Below are 16,688 nucleotides of genomic sequence, written 5' to 3' on the forward strand. Positions count from 1 at the left end.
GTCGAGGTGATCGTCTAAGATCTGGTATACATTTTGAAATGGGACAAAAGCAGCTTTCCGTACTGGTGTGAGTGATGCAATAATCAACTGGAAAATACAAATAGAAAACAAAAGGATGAGTATACGGAATCAGTGTTGGTCAAGTTCCTTGATTTTGAAGAATTTAAATTCCTCCTTTAATAGAAACAGCTAAAATGGGTTAAAAATATGTGATCGACATGGTAAGTTTTAGTTTATAGACAGTCTCTAAATGCTAGACCAACAATTGAAATAGGCGGAACAACCAAACGTAAACTATGGCTTTAAATACAAAATTCTCGAGAATCAAAGCACTCCCACGTAAACTAACAATGTCATTCGACAAAGGAAGTTTGCTCTATCAGATGATGGTGTTAGGTTGCTTGGATGGGCTTTGATTCAATGGGCAATTTTTTCCTTTTATTTACAAGGTTTTCAGCCCCTGGGTCACTACAGACGGTATAGTAAACACAGACCGGCGGATACGAATCTAGCGGAGCCAAACGAACTGTCAAAATGTTGAGCCAAACGGACAAACGAATAATGTGTGGAGAGTATTGTAATCCCGAACATGGTTTTCCGTTATTATGTTTTTTAATGATAAAAAATGTTATAAGTTTTTCATAATGTCTTTCGAAATTGGTGATTGAGATTTAATCCCAGTGATAATACTGGTTGGAGCTTACCGCAATTAGTGGAAAAAGACGTCTACGTTTCAGCCATAACAATATGGATTTCCAAGTTATGTCTGCAGCTATGCTGTTTACTTCAATATGAGCAGTGAATGGATTCTTACATCTAAAATTGATGGTAACAGTGTTTATTTGGGTTTAATAATAACCACAAATTATCAGTAAACAAAACTTTTTGTTTGTTTATTTTAAAACAAGTTTGTTTTTGATTTTCAAAGCAAAATACAATATCTTACATCACCCATAAACCGGCATTCTTTGCGGGGAATCGGAAAAACCCAACATTTTTTATGCCATGATGGGAATTTTGGAGTGATTTGAGATTTGGGCGTAATTGCATTTGTAAACAAACACGTCAATCACCGATTTCTCGCGAATAAAAGCTCAATCTCGAAAAGTAATAACACTATGACGTAGAGGAATGATACCTCTATCATTTGGTATAGTTTGTATGTGAGATTGAGCTTTTATTCAAGAGAAATCAGTAATTAACGTGTTTGTTTACAAAAGCAATTACGCCCAAATCTCAAATCACTCTGGAATTATTAATACAACCTTTATATAAACAATTCATTTTCATTTCATTTTCATTTTCAAGCACAGAAGGGGGTCATAGGGCCAAGCCACCAGCGAAAAATCTCTGTCCATACTGCACCAGGGTAGAGGTATAGATTTGGCATCACAGAATAATAACCACAGGGGTCAAATGAATCCTGTTTACGATAACGGATAGTAAGGAAAGCTGTTGAACATAGGGGATAGTCAGAGTAACAGCAATAATAGTGAAAGTTAGGAAAATAAGCAGGTAGAGATGGTTGATTTGCAATCCCTAATAAAAATTGTATGGTTAATTTGCTTAACGACGTGTTCTGGGTATCATCCAAACCATTTGTGGAATAGTTCAATGATATGGGTTATCGTTCGTTTATGGTTATTTTTTATTAGGGATGGCTATCGACTCTGTTATATGGCCTACCGTATCAGATTCAAATTTAATGTCGTTTAATATTGCGCTTATTACTTTTATCTTTATTCTAAGCAATCTCCTTTCATACTTGTTTGTTTTAAAGTGAACTGGATGAAATGATTGTTTTATCAAAATTATGTTAAAGTTAACTACTATTCATATTTGCTAATTAATACCTAAATGTAATTTTTAATTTTATGAAGATAAGTTGCTCAGAATAGCAGCCTGTAATTCCATACCAGAATCCGCCTCCAATTTAATGTCTTTTGTGGATTCGTAGTAGCAAAGTTGTGCTAAAAGCTAAATAGTTACCTAAAAATACTACCTAAATCGTTCACAATCAGAGCCGGGCCACTGATGAAAACCAAAACTACAACCCTGACAAAACGAATCGATATTTTCGAAGGCGAACACAACCTATTCTTGCTAGTGATTCTGTCCAATTGTTAGGTATCCAAATTATAGTCATTCGTAAATTTATTATTGAATATATGGATGAATTATCTATTATTGAATAACTATTATTTACGATAATTACATGAAAGAAATAACATATAAACTACAAACAAAACGTGACTACTAAAATCTCAAAAAGATATTCTCACAAGTATATTTTACGCAACCAGGAATCTCAAAACCATTAGACGCTATAATGATACTCTGCACATGTTAGACACAAGAAAAGGCCAAAAAGCAAGCGTCCGACACACAAAACCCGCAAAATCCACTGGCAGTCACAATCAATGATTCTACGAATCGCGAGCACTCACGAATCATAAAACCGCTGACTGCGACACTCTGAAAACGAAATTGACAGGCTCTATGCGTCAAACACCCGCCCTCCAATCTCCTCCCGCATCCAACAACACAAACCCCCACTACAACATCTAACGAATTCAAAACTCCGAAAATCACTCATCTATAGAAAGTGAGTGGAAGCAAAACCTGCATGCAACTATTCTTCATGATACGCTTTGTCTGTCTATCTTTCTATTAGCCCTGTGGACATGTGTTAGCTTCGAAACTTCTAACCAAACTAGGAAAATTTTGAAATCACAAAAAAAAAAAAAAAAAAAAAAAAAAAAAATTAAAAAAAAAAAAAAAAAATCATTGATTATTTTACGCAAAACCGAGCAAGTAATAATAAATCTCTTGTATTGTATGCTAATGCTAATTGACTGTAACAAAAATAATATGCTTAAATAAAATAAAATATTAATAAAATGATATGCAAAATTTACTAGAAGGTCATTACTTTATTGGTGAGAAGTTTCTAATAAGCCCTCCCAGTTCCTCTGTATACAGAACAAATCTGATACTATAATCAGAATTGCTCAGTCTGCATGAAGCAGCCGATTGCATCAAGGAAGTTCTATTAACAACCAAGAATTAATCGTTTGAGGTATACTGAAGCATTAAGAAGGTGATATGTGTCACTATGGGAAATCATCATCGTTGCAAATATAAAGAAATTAAACATAACCCTTTGCTTCAGTACCGTCAACCTCCATGTCCATGGGGAGGGACCTTTATATAAACAATTCATTTTCAAACCAAAATTAAAGTTTGTTCACATAACAACTTGCTGCACTTAATACGAGTCATTCAATGCGTAAGCATTTGCAAGTGTTGCTAGACAATAGGAAAAATAATGTAAAAATAACCGTGCTGCCATTTTTACGGAATTTCTATCCGCCGGTCTGTGTTTACTATACCGTCTGTATGGATCACCATCTCTAAATGTCAAACAAATCCAAGGGAATTAACCACTTCATTCGAGCTGTTGAAATGACGTTTACTACCACTCGAACTTCAGTCCGCATCGTGCTCTCTTGCCGTGCGGATCTATTTGCTTTTTGCTGAAGGAAGTGTTACTACTACCTAAAGCTACAACAAATTTAAACAGCACTTTTCAGTGCTAAACCTGTAAAAATTTTCTACCTTGTTCAACTCCTCTTATTCCTCTTCGATCCTTGTTTGGACCCTACCCGAGGTAATCCTTCTTGGATATCAATTTGGAAAATTCCTCTTCGATCCTTCAGATTCTTATAGTAATCTGCTTGGAAGTCGATTTGGATAAAAAATTTACTGCCGCCATGGCGCCTAAACGCAAAAGAAAGGGGCAAACTCTTGACCCCCCTTCTGAAGAAATTAATTTGAGTAATCAATTTGATTTGCTCACGGATGATGAGAATGATCCATCATCCAAGAAAAATTCTAGTAAACTTTCCCGGCTTAATGCCAAGAAGGAAAAGATTCCCCCTATTGTGATAACCACTACCGATTTCCATGCTCTTCGCATGGAACTTTTGAATTTCGTGAAAGTTAAGTTTTCACTACAAATTGGACGTCGGGGTGAATGCCGTGTATTGGCTGAAACCTTGGACGGATTTAAATGTCTTCTCAAGTATCTTACTGAGAAGAGGCACAAATTTTTTACTTACGGCACCAAAACTGAACGTGTGTTCAAGGTTGTCATGAAAGGACTGCCCAGTGGTGAATCCCTGGATCAGATCAAAGATGAACTGACAAAATTACTTGGAGTTGTGCCACTCCAAGTAATCAAAATGAAAATGAAATCCCGTCCTGGCGATTCGCGCAACGGGATTTCTAATGATTTTTATTTAGTTCACTTCAAGTCTAGTGAACTAAACAACCTTAAGGCCTTAGAAAAAGCTAGCCTTATGCTCCATGTCCGAGTGAAGTGGGAACACTTCAGGAAGACTGGAGGAAATTTCCAAAACCTCACTCAGTGCCGTAAGTGCCAGGGATGGGGTCACGGAACTAAAAATTGCTACATGCCAGCTAAATGCATGAATTGTGGTGATTCCTCTCACGCAAAGGACGACTGTCCTGTGAAGGAAGATCCTAAGAAATTTAAATGTTCAAATTGTGGTGAAAACCACAAATCCAATTTTTGGGAATGTAAGACTCGCAAAGCGATCCTACAATCTCGTTCTAACCGTCAGGTAGGAAACGCTCCACGTTTCCGAGCAGGTACAAATTCCTCTGCTGTTAACAACGGTCAGCGAGGAACAAATTCTACATTCGTACCCGTAGGTACAAATATCTCCGCTGCTTCAAATGTTTCATCTGTACCTACTCCCCTCGCTGCTAACAATGTTCAGCGAGTTAATGGAGCTACCTATGCTGCTATTGCAGCGGGTAGAAATCAAAATACTAACCAACGTTCTAACGGAAATTTTGACAATTTTGACAATTTTGACTTAGGAAGCATTACTGCCCCCAAAATGGAATTTTTACAGAATTCATTAATTGACATGATTTCTGATATGCTTAAATCTAACTCCATGTTTGATGCTATTCAAACTGGAGTAAAATTTGCAAATAATATTGTCATGACTTTAAAATTCAGTAATGGATTTTAAAGCATTAAATATTGTAAATTGGAATGCTCGATCTCTTAAAGATAATGAAGACGAGCTATTTAATTTTTTGAGAGTTCATAACGTGCATATTGCCGTTATAACTGAAACGTTCCTTAAACCTGACCATAAGGTTAAGAAGGACGCAAATTACTTGATTTATAGAAATGATCGTCTTGATGGACCCTGTGGTGGCGTTGCCATCATTATTCAAAGACGAATCAAACATAAAATTCTTTCTTCATTTGAAACCAAAGTTTTTGAAACTTTGGGAGTTTCTGTTGAAACAAAATTTGGACAACTTACGTTTATAGCTGCCTATTTGCCATTCCAATGCGTAGGCCAGCAAAAGAATTTTCTCAAGGGTGACCTCCAGAAACTTACCCGTCATAGGTCTAAATTCTTCATTATTGGTGATTTTAATGCAAAACACCGCTCATGGAATAATGCTCAAAGCAATTCCAATGGTAATATCATAGAGGTAACTCTAAGACCACTGGGTCCCGAAGAAAATCATTATTATTTTTGGCTCACTCAGTACCAGAACAACAGTCCCAAGCAGTCCCAAGCTATTTCACTCACCCCTGCATGTTCTGCATGAATCCACACACCCCTGATGTTATCTGTCAAACTTTCATAGCGAATCAAAACAAACATAGTGTAGTAATAGAATTTCAACTAGAATAGGGTACGTTAATCGTTTGCTTGGGACCAATAGGCTACTAAAGTGGTGAGCCAATTTAAAATCGTTAGTTTCGTATTGATTGTTGGTAATATTCTGTTCGATGATTGTTCTGCAGGTTATTACACTATTCAATATCCAAACAGCCCAACATGCTTTTCTTCTGCAAGAAATCCCTCAACTATTGATTTGATCTTAACTGATTCATGTCATCTTTGTAGCCAATTGGTTACCCATGCTGACTTCGGTTCTGATCACCTTCCAGTAACTTTTGAAATATCCCAAGAAATAATTTCTAATCCCAACAGCTCTACTTTCAATTACCATAGAGCTGATTGGGAGCAGTATCGAACATTTTGGAATATAACTTCGATCCAAACATTCCTTTGCAAACCAAAGATGAAATTAATTATGCTCTTGAATCTCTGACTACTTCTATAGTTGAAGCAAGAGCTGCCTCAGTACCAAAATGCGAGGTTAAATTCGATTCAATTATAATAGACGACGATCTTCAGCTCTTGATCCGTCTTAAAAATGTCCGTAGGAGACAATATCAAAGAACACGCGATCCTGCCATGAAGGTTATCTGGCGGGATTTGCAAAAACAAATTAAAAAGCGATTCTCTGCCCTGAGGAACAAAACTTTTGAAAATAATGTTTCTAAATTAGACCCGAGTTCCAAACCCTTTTGGAAACTCACAAAAATTTTGAAAAAACCTCAAAAGCCTATTCCAGCGCTTAAAGAAGGTGGTAGAATTTTGATCACAAATTTGGAAAAAGCTCAGAAACTTGCTAAGCAATTCGAGAGTTCCCATAATTTCAGTTTGGGTGTTACTAGTCCTATTGAGAATCAGGTTGCTCGGGATTTTCTGAATATTTTCTCTCTGGAAAATATTTTTGATGATTCCTGGGGGACTGATTTGGACGAAGTAAGGTCTATAACTAAAAAATTTCAAAATATGAAAGCTCCAGGTGATGATAGAATTTTCTATATCCTCATCAAAAAACTCCCAGAGAGTACCTTGTCTTTCTTGGTAAAATTATTTAACAGATGTTTCCATTTGGCATACTTTCCTGATAAATGGAAAAATGCAAAAGTTGTTCCAATTTTGAAGCCGGATAAAAATCCAGCTGAAGCTTCTAGCTACCGTCCAATAAGTTTGCTTTCTTCAATAAGTAAACTTTTTGAAAAGATAATTTTGAATAGAATGATGCTTCACATCAATACGAACTCAATTTTTGCAGATGAGCAGTTTGGATTTCGCCATGGGCATTCAACTACTCATCAACTCTTAAGAGTTAACAATTTAATTCGTTCAAACAAATCTGAAGGCCACTCAACTGGAGTTGCTCTTCTAGACATAGAAAAAGCATTCGACAGTGTTTGGCATGAAGGTTTGATTGCTAAATTGAAAAAGTTTAATTTTCCACTTTATATTATTAAATTAGTTCAAAATTATTTAACTGACAGAACTCTGCAGGTAAATTATCAAAATTCCAAATCTAATCGACTACCTGTTAAAGCAGGAGTTCCTCAGGGTAGCATTCTTGGGCCTATATTGTATAACATTTTCACTTCGGACCTCCCTGATTTGCCTCAGGGTTGCCACAAATCTTTGTTCGCTGATGACACAGGCATTTCCGCTAAAGGAAGAAGTCTTCGTGTTATTTGCAGCAGACTGCAGAAAAGTTTAGATGTTTTCTCTTCTTATTTACAAAAATGGAAGATTTCTCCCAACGCTTCCAAAACTCAACTTATAATATTTCCACATAAGCCTAGAGCTTCCTTTTTGAAACCTAGTAGTAGTCACATAGTCACTATGAACGGAGTTCCAATTTCCTGGTCAAACCAAGTGAAATATCTTGGATTAATACTTGACCAAAAATTAACTTTTAAAGATCACATTGAGGGCATTCAAGCCAAATGTAACAAATATATTAAATGTTTGTATCCTCTTATAAACAGGAAATCCAAACTTTGCCTGACGAATAAACTTCTAATATTTAAACAAGTTTTTAGACCGGCCATGCTTTACGCTGTGCCAATATGGTCTAGTTGTTGCACTACCAGGAAAAAAGCACTTCAAAGGATTCAGAACAAAATTCTGAAAATGATTTTGAAGTTGCCTCCCTGGTACAGTACAACCATAGAGGTAACTCTAAGACCACTGGGTCCCGAAGAAAATCATTATTATTTTTGGCTCACTCAGTACCAGAACAACGGTCCCAAGCAGTCCCAAGCTATTTCACTCACCCCTGCATGTTCTGCATGAATCCACACACCCCTGATGTTATCTGTCAAACTTTCATAGCGAATCAAAACAAACATAGTGTAGTAATAGAATTTCAACTAGAATAGGGTACGTTAATCGTTTGCTTGGGACCAATAGGCTACTAAAGTGGTGAGCCAATTTAAAATCGTTAGTTTCGTATTGATTGTTGGTTGAACGCCCTATGTGACCTTCTTTCATTGTTTTTAAAATGGTGTTGATACTGTTAAAATTTGATGATAGCACAAAAACTGCAGATACGCTCACAGTAAAGCGTCGTATGTGAAAAAAACAAAGCAACCACTATCAATCAGCAGATGCGTCAAGTTATTTCTAAGTATATACAAAATGGATTTCAACGGGATTCAGCTACTGCTAGGTATGTTTTATTAAATATTCTTGACTAAAACATAAATATTATAATTTTTTTTAGAAGTAGCCACCCAGCTTGATGAGTCAGAACAGTTTTCATCTGCACATATTCCCAGCGTGGGATATTTCGAAGAAGTGGAAACAGTTCCGCAAGAAGGATTGCCTCCAAGCCTTGAACCTAAACGTGTACGATGATGCTTCTCCTCGTCAGAATAATGACAACGCTTTACGACAAGCGGTTGATGATATCCGAGCCGCTTTAAAAACTGATGGTGAGTGCTTTTGAAAGCCGTATTCAGATTCACGCAAAATTCCTGATTGCTTTACCTTGTTAAATCTTGATTAGAGTATTGAAAACATTATAAATTACGGGCCCAATCGAATACGTGGCGATTTCAAAGATGCCGGAGCATTTTATCAATGAAACAGATGACCGATGTATATCTATTTATATATAAACATTTTTTTCAGATGAGCGATCTAACGATTCAAGAAATGAGACAACCCCCGAGGGGCACGCAATAGCCTTTTTGACTGCGTTGGATTTAAAGTACAAGGTGTTTAACTATGTAATTAAGTAATTAAAAATGAAAATTAAGTATGTCATGTAATTAAAATTAATTTCGCGTAATCAAAGCAGTGCCAGTGTAATTACTGTAATTAAAACATGTACTTCAATTTGATTACGTAATTAATGTAATTAAAAATTAATTTTCTGTAATAAATGTAATTAAAGCTACACAAATGTAATTAAAAACGTACCCAAATCCTTATTCTTGAACTATTTAAAAAAATGAAGAAAACCCTTAACACATACTCGAATGAATTTATTTATTCAAAAACTCTTCTTACACCCTGAAATACGCATATTAATGTTTTACTAGACTACAAACATGACCAATTCTGCGAATACTTATACTAAATTTCTTGGAGCACCATGCTAGAGTTGGAAACTGAAATAATCCACTCGCGACAATCGATTTCACTTTCGTTTTGTACGTTCAACATAATGTCGTATCTAGTGCACTGTATTCGTTGAATAATGCGCTTTAATGCAGAACTAGAATAAAATCGATTGTCACGAGTGGGTTATATCGGTTTACAACTCTAGCGACAATATACAGTGAAAAGGAAGTGATACTCATAATGAGGGCCGTAATTGCCATACAAATGAAATGGGAATCACTTAGTTGTGACGACAAGTCTTCAAATTTTACATTTCCTTAAATTCAAGCAATTCCTCGAGCAAATTTCCTCCCGATCAAAAAATGTTCGAATTTTAAGCCATGCTCGCAGCACAGTTCGACAGATGATGATATTATGATGATGCCTGAATTAACAGATTCAATGGAAGATGTATTTGCATTTGCATTAATTTTCTGATGTTACGTGTGAATTCTTCGATTATTTCAATATTTCTTTCAAACTTAATATTATTATACTAATAATAATTAACAGATTTAAGGCAGAGTTCATTGACAAAAAAAAATATAATCAGGTTTTGGTTGCAGACACTAAGATGATTCAAACCAATTGTGTGCTTTTATTTGTATTATCGCCAACATATGATCACATCCGTATTCAGAATTGACGCGATAGCACTTATGAAATTCGCCTCCCCATTGTTCATCTTTCCATGGGTCAACTAAACAATACTATGGGCAGAACTCCAAACCGATAGGAAACGATGAGTCCCATGTGCACAGGACACGAATTGATCGTTACCGATCAACTCGACACACTCAAGTTATCCGTGCTGGGAAGACAATTGCATACCTGCTGCGATTTTTTCCCGGAAATAGCGCAGCGTGTGAATGTCCAAAGTATTCACCAGCTCCAGTGTCCGTTAAGCTGTCTGGGATAGCAAATTTGAACTCTTAATATGGTCATTACCGACGGATTTACGTAAAATAATGAAGTTTGATATGTCACACGAGGGGTTCTGGTTCTTATTGGGAGTTGGAAATCTACCCCGGGGGGGGGGGGGGACAATTAAATGGGACTGTGGACTGTCTAAGACCATTATTAGCCGTGCAGAATCATGAAGTTTAAAGTTCGTCCGGGGACACAGGAACATGGCCGAGAGGGCTAGTGTGACCGTCGAGTCTCATTAAGGCCATTACCAGCCAAAGTTTGGAAAATCATGAATTTTGATACGTCGCACGATGGGTTTTGGTTCTTAATGAGAATTGGTCACTTCTCCGGGGGCACCGGAACATGTCTGGGAGGGCTAGTGTGACCATGGACTCTCAATAAGACCATTACTGGCCAAGATTTGTAAAATCATGAAGTTTGATATGTCGCACGATGACTTTCGTTCTTGTTGAGAATTGGCCACTTCCCCGGGGGCACCGGAACATTCCCGGAAGGGCTAGTGTGACCATGGAATTTCAATAAGGCCATTACTGGCCAAGATTTGTAAAATCATGAAGTTTGATATGTCGCATGATGGGTTTTGGTTCTTGTTGAGAATTGGCCACTTCCCCGGGGCACCGGAACATTTCTGGGATGCCCAATGTGATTGTGAACCATCGAAATAGCTGCCACTGGTCCAATTACATCGTTTTAGAGAAAAAAAAACATGATGTTCATCGTGTGTATACTTACTACAGAACAATAAAGCCGAATGCCGACCAAAAGTGACCCCAACGGGAACCGATATAACTCAGGAACCATGAATTGATCAAAATATTTTCAGATGTATTCAGAAACTTCAATAGATTCAAGACAAAATTCAATTTGTTGTAAAGAAAAATATTGAGAAATTATGTTTTTAGAGCTAATTGATTTTTGAAATCTATGCAAATTTAGACGTTATACCCCGTTCACATTACAGCCTATATCACGTAATATAGGCTGTCTTGCAATCAGCACTCATACATAAGATTTCCAGTGAAAACTAGATGTATGAGTGCTCATTGCAAGACAGCGTATATCACGTGATATACACTGTAATGTGAACGGGGTATTAGGCACGCAAAGGTTAACAATTTTTTTGTAATTCTGTATTCGTTCGCATCCACCAAATTAAATTTGTTATTTCTTAGGTTGAACCAGGTAGCACAAACAAACATTCCTTTCATTGTCGCATTCTCCGGTGCTTTGACAGGGGCGTGATCCAGGATATAGTTCATTGCCCTGCCAACACCTCGGCAGTATTGAAATCCGACTACATTTCCAATCACGAACCGATCGTTGCATGTGTATTGGCACCAATCACCAACGTAGATTTCCTCGTAGGTCCCAGGAGATGTATGTTTATAGGGTCTATTCTGAAGTCATAACAGCGGTAGCGATACAATTTATCAGAGCTGACATTATCCTTAACGTAGCAAAAGGGCCTGTGAATTTTTGTTTCACGGGCCAATAACGAAAGGGTCTAACGGTACGCTGGGGGAAATTTAAGTACATTTTTCGTTGTACATTAATGGAGTTAATGTACTTAATTTATGCGACTTGTAATTAAAACTGAAATTTGTACTTAAAAGTAATTAAATCAAAACATTTCCGACGCTCGTAATTAAAGTAATTAATCATGTAGTTAACTTAATTATTGTACTTAAAAAAGGCTTGCGTAGGAGTTAAAGGTTATTGCGTGCCCCTCGACAACCCCTTCACTTTCATTTTCCTTATTCGAACGCTGTTTGCCACAACGCTACGTGTCGACTCCAATCCACGCCCGAGGTGATCCTCGAATGGAATTGAGTAATCCGTTGGACCTTTCAATCGAAACCACTTTGTTCGCTGAAGAACGTCCTTATCGATTGGTCACACGAGTGCTTATTCTACAAAACCAATCAATCTAGTACTTCCTCGAAAACCAGAGGAAACGAAATCACCAGCCATCAATGGATTTCCGTACTATCTCGAATAGTACACCCAACAACTTCAATGAGGTGCGTGGTAGTAAAATTCAAAGACATCATGGTATATCAATACACCACGGAGTCCCCAGGAAAAGTTTCATTTAAATATGAACCGACGCAAGATAATTTGGAAGCAGTTCGATTGTTAAAGGCAGCAACAAATATCTATACAATTGTCTTGAAGCTATTGAATTCCGAGCCTCTCTCTTTGCCTGCTGCAAAACTCTCAGACCTTCAAGGACTACTTCCGTTTATCCGACAAAAAGAGTACTACCGTACTACCATAGAGGTAACTCTAAGACAAGAAGGTCCCGCAGAAACGTGCTCAACTTTTTGGCACAGCTCTGGTACTCTCTTCGGTTCCAAGCTAATCGATTCACACCTCGAAACATAGGAAAAACCAATAACCCCTCATTTTATCTGTCAAACTTTTATAGTGAATCAAAACAAACATTGCGTAGTACTAGAATTTCGACTAGAATAGGGTACGTTAATCGTCATATCGTTAATCGTTTGCTTGGGACCAATAGGCTACTAAAGTGGTGAGCCAATCGTTAGTTTCGTATTGATTGTTGGTACTACCAAACGTTCCTTAAAAGCTTGGTTCCAGCAAAAAGAGGCCGTAAAGCAAAATCAACTTTGAAAACGATTTGGATTCCAATAATGATGTATAAGGTGAAGATATGTTGCAGTGCTTAAAACTTGCTAAACGGAAATGATTGAATTCAAATTTGAAAAAAACCAATATAGAAAAAAAAATCTAACCTTATTGTTTATTGTTTATTGAAAAATTCAACTGACAATTACTGTCTAAATGAATAAAACTTAAACTAAATAGTTACGGTCAACGGTACGGAAAAGGCCAAGTAGCCGATGACGAAACACGTCAGCTGATACATTGAAGTCGAACATATAAAAAAAGTTGTTGAATTGCCGGCTGATTGCTCGAATTGGCTCATGTTGTGTATAATTCCGGCTCCGTGGTTCCAAAAACAGAAAGTCGCGTTGACGAAGAGACCTCTCAGGGGTATACATATTTAGCTGTGACAGCAGTGTTGGGCAGTCAATGTCACCTGTAAGCAGCTTTCCAGCGAACATAGCTTGAGCGACCGTCCGTCTCACCTCTAATGGCTCGATTCCCAGGAGACGGCAACGCTCCTCGTACGGTGGCAAGTTCGTTGGGTCACGCCAGTTGAGGAAACGAAGAGCATATCTCACAAACTTGCGTTGAACGGATTCAATTCTAGTGATCCAGCTAGCATGGAAAGGGCACCAAACAACTAAACTTGTCTCCAATAAGGATCGCACAAGCGAGCAGTAAAGTGACCTGAGACATAGCGGGTCACGAAACTCGTCGGCAATTTTGAAAATAAAACCCAATTGTCGATTAGCTCTGGAGATGATGTCATTGTAGTGGATTCTGAAAGTGAGTCTGCAGTCCAAGGTAACGCCGAGATCCTTTATATGCTCTACACGAGCAAGACAGCGTCCGTAGAGAACATAGTCAAACATGATTGGTTCGATTTTTCGGTGATAGGAAATAATGTAACATTTTTCTATGCTTAGACTCATCAAATTTCTTGAGCACCAGTCAGCAAAAATACCTAACATATTCTGGAGATCCCAGCAGTCCGAGAGGCTTTTAATAATTTTGTAGATTTTCGTATCCTCTGCATAGAAAACGCGGCATCCTGATGGTATCAGCAAGGCGACATCGTTTAAAAAGATCGAAAATAGTAGCGGTCCTAGGTTACTGCCTTGCGGGACTCCTGAGTTGTTTGAGAAAACATCCGATTCCGACGCGCCAATCTTGACATGTACATAGCGATTCACCAAGTAAGATCTGAACCAATCCACAGCAGTTGACGAGATGCCAAGTATCTCCAGCTTGGCCAGCAAGATATTATGGTCCACCGTGTCAAATGCAGCTTTTAGATCCATATACGCAGTATCGACTTGCCATCCTGAATCCATGCATCGCAGACAGTTAGAAGTGAACTGCACCAGGTTTGTGGACACGGAGCGCTTCGGATAGAAATATATCGGGTATCGATATAATTTTTGCAGCGTGCGAACAGAGCACCATTTATGATAATCTCGAACAGTTTTGAGCAGGCACACAGGGGACCTTGATGCTATTTTTATTTTAATGACAATTATATACCATGCACTTACACATAAATTCAAAGCTGGAGTCACCAGATCAAAACATTTACTCAATAGAATTCTGCCTAGTAATCTTCAAGCACTCTTACTTTCTATATTCGCAGCAGGTGTCAAACTATATTCAGCTTCAGTTCTTCTAGTAGTTCTAGCAGATCATTTTTTTGTATAACGTTCCACTCAAGCACAGACATACTACCAACGAAAGGAATCAAACGGCCAGAGATGTCACAAAGAAACTCTGTCCCAGATAAGTCATTTTCCTCTTCTGCTCTTCCCATTATCTTATTTCCATTCTGATGATGATGCTTCGTCACTGACAAACCGACATGACACTTAATGCTGACTAATGCCCGAAAATCGTAAACGGCCGATTTAAATGTGCAGTGATCCGAACTGTCAAAACCATAGCATTTTTTGATCTAGATAAAAATAATTTGTCCAGAATAGATCAGACACGAACCAATTCATAACTTTTGCATGTGGATACATGGCTTAGCTAAATATTTCCCGCGAACACGGAGCCAGGTGTCAGTAGTGTGCTTTGGTCAGAAATTTTTTTTTTTTTTTTTTTTTTATATCTATTAAGGAGACTTTGTTGAAATTTTATTGTTTTTGCTATGGTTATTCATGTCGGTTTGTCGGTGGCTTCGTGGCAACCCGAAACTGGTTGTGGGTTTGATCATGTAGGATTACATCCGGTTACGATGAAGTCTTTGTTTGAATCCTGCAAAAAATGCTGTGATATGTTTGTTTTTGTATTTCCGGGAGCAACATGTTTATTATTTCAAAAGTATTCTAATAAAATTGCACTTTAATCTTGACTTTATTATTGAACTTCACATACCATTCTGACCAGGGCTTTCCTTATACGAAAAACACAAATCTGACAGCAGATAATGCGATGACCCTCTCTTCTCCGCTTTAAACATCAATTATTTCACAACTCTGGCTAGTTATGTAAATAAACCAACCATCCGACAATTCCACAATGCTTTTCGAGCTGCCGACGTATATTCACTGCAAAACAAAAACCGGTGTATCTGATTTGACGTATGTGAAAACCCTTCTGCCAAATTGACGAATCATGCAGGGTGTATGTAACAATCAAGGTGTGATACCGACGAATCAATCAGGGTGTATGAGAGTAGTACACATGTAAAAGGTGTATGATTTTGTTTTATCAAAAGTCTTGATTGCAAAACTCAACATTTTTCACAATTCTCTTAAACGCAATCCCTTTATCCAACTAATAGCACAAACAGATTTAAAAAAAATAGCATTTACTTTTAAATATGATTTAATAATCTCATATAGACATTGCTATCCAATGTTTCTAATTTCATATCCAATGTTACATACGTCCTTTTGAAAAGTTATGCTTGATTTGGTCCAGTTTTGTGAAATCGCTGGTAGAAAGTCACGCCAAAACTGCTTGACAAAGTGGTCAATTTCGAGGACAGCTCCTAGTGAATTCCAATAATAATTCTAAAAGAATCGAATCACGAAGATAAGTTCCTTTAAAATATTTGCAGTTAATTGAGGATATGATATGATCACAAGAAGATTGTGTCGTGATTTGAACTGACGGTTGATAACATTTAATTAATTGATCGCGAGTTATTTTCTTTGTGTGGCGCGAGCGGAAGACAACAAATTTCGAGCAAGTGTTTCTCTCGATTTTAACTTAATTTTCTCTTGAGTTTCATCGAAAAAGCGGTTCTGACAAACAATTTCCGTCAACGATTCTCCCGGCGTGGGACTTTCCCCCTCCCAGACTCCGGAGAAGGGGCAAGTAACACAATCTATGGATCATATACGGGTGCGACACTTCCTGCCTACATTGACCCACAAGGTTTGCACGGTGAAATTGTGGTGTTAATGATGGAATCCGATACCGAATCCGGAAAACTACCAGAGCATACTTTCTTGATTTGCTCGTCTATCGAGAAGTCGATAGAAGGAAAAATTGATGGTGCTTTCCCTGAATCTAGATACCTGAATCTACATACGCACTCAAAGTCCGTTCGCAGAACCAAATGAAACGCCTCCTCGCCATAGATCAGCTCTCCGATGGAACCAAGATCAGGATCACCAAGCATGCCAGCCTCAATACCGTCCGTTGCGTAATCAATTGCCCAAGCATAGCGAAGGTAACCAATACCGACATTCTGTCGTATCTCAAGGATCAGAAAGTCACACAAAATCGCCGGATTACAAGGAAAGCAAGAACCGGGACCGAAAGAGAGAATACAGCTACTGTTATCCTGGC

General features: G+C 37.8%; 1 protein-coding gene across 1 annotated transcript in view; it reads right to left on the minus strand.

The window, feature by feature from the left end:
* Window positions 1–2: 2 nt before the first annotated feature.
* The window catches only part of amrt (amaretto), a 47,367-nt gene continuing 30,681 nt past the window's right edge, over window positions 3–16,688 (minus strand). Inside the window, exon 2 of the mRNA XM_065220554.1 lies at window positions 3–87. The gene's annotated coding sequence lies outside the window, so the exon portion shown is untranslated. The remainder of the gene's footprint in view (window positions 88–16,688) is intronic.

The sequence above is a fragment of the Ochlerotatus camptorhynchus genome, unplaced genomic scaffold (genome assembly GCF_037179485.1).
Source record: "Ochlerotatus camptorhynchus isolate MF236.1 unplaced genomic scaffold, CSIRO-AGI_Acam_v1.1 ptg000010l, whole genome shotgun sequence".
Taxonomy (NCBI): Eukaryota; Metazoa; Arthropoda; class Insecta; order Diptera; family Culicidae; genus Ochlerotatus; species Ochlerotatus camptorhynchus.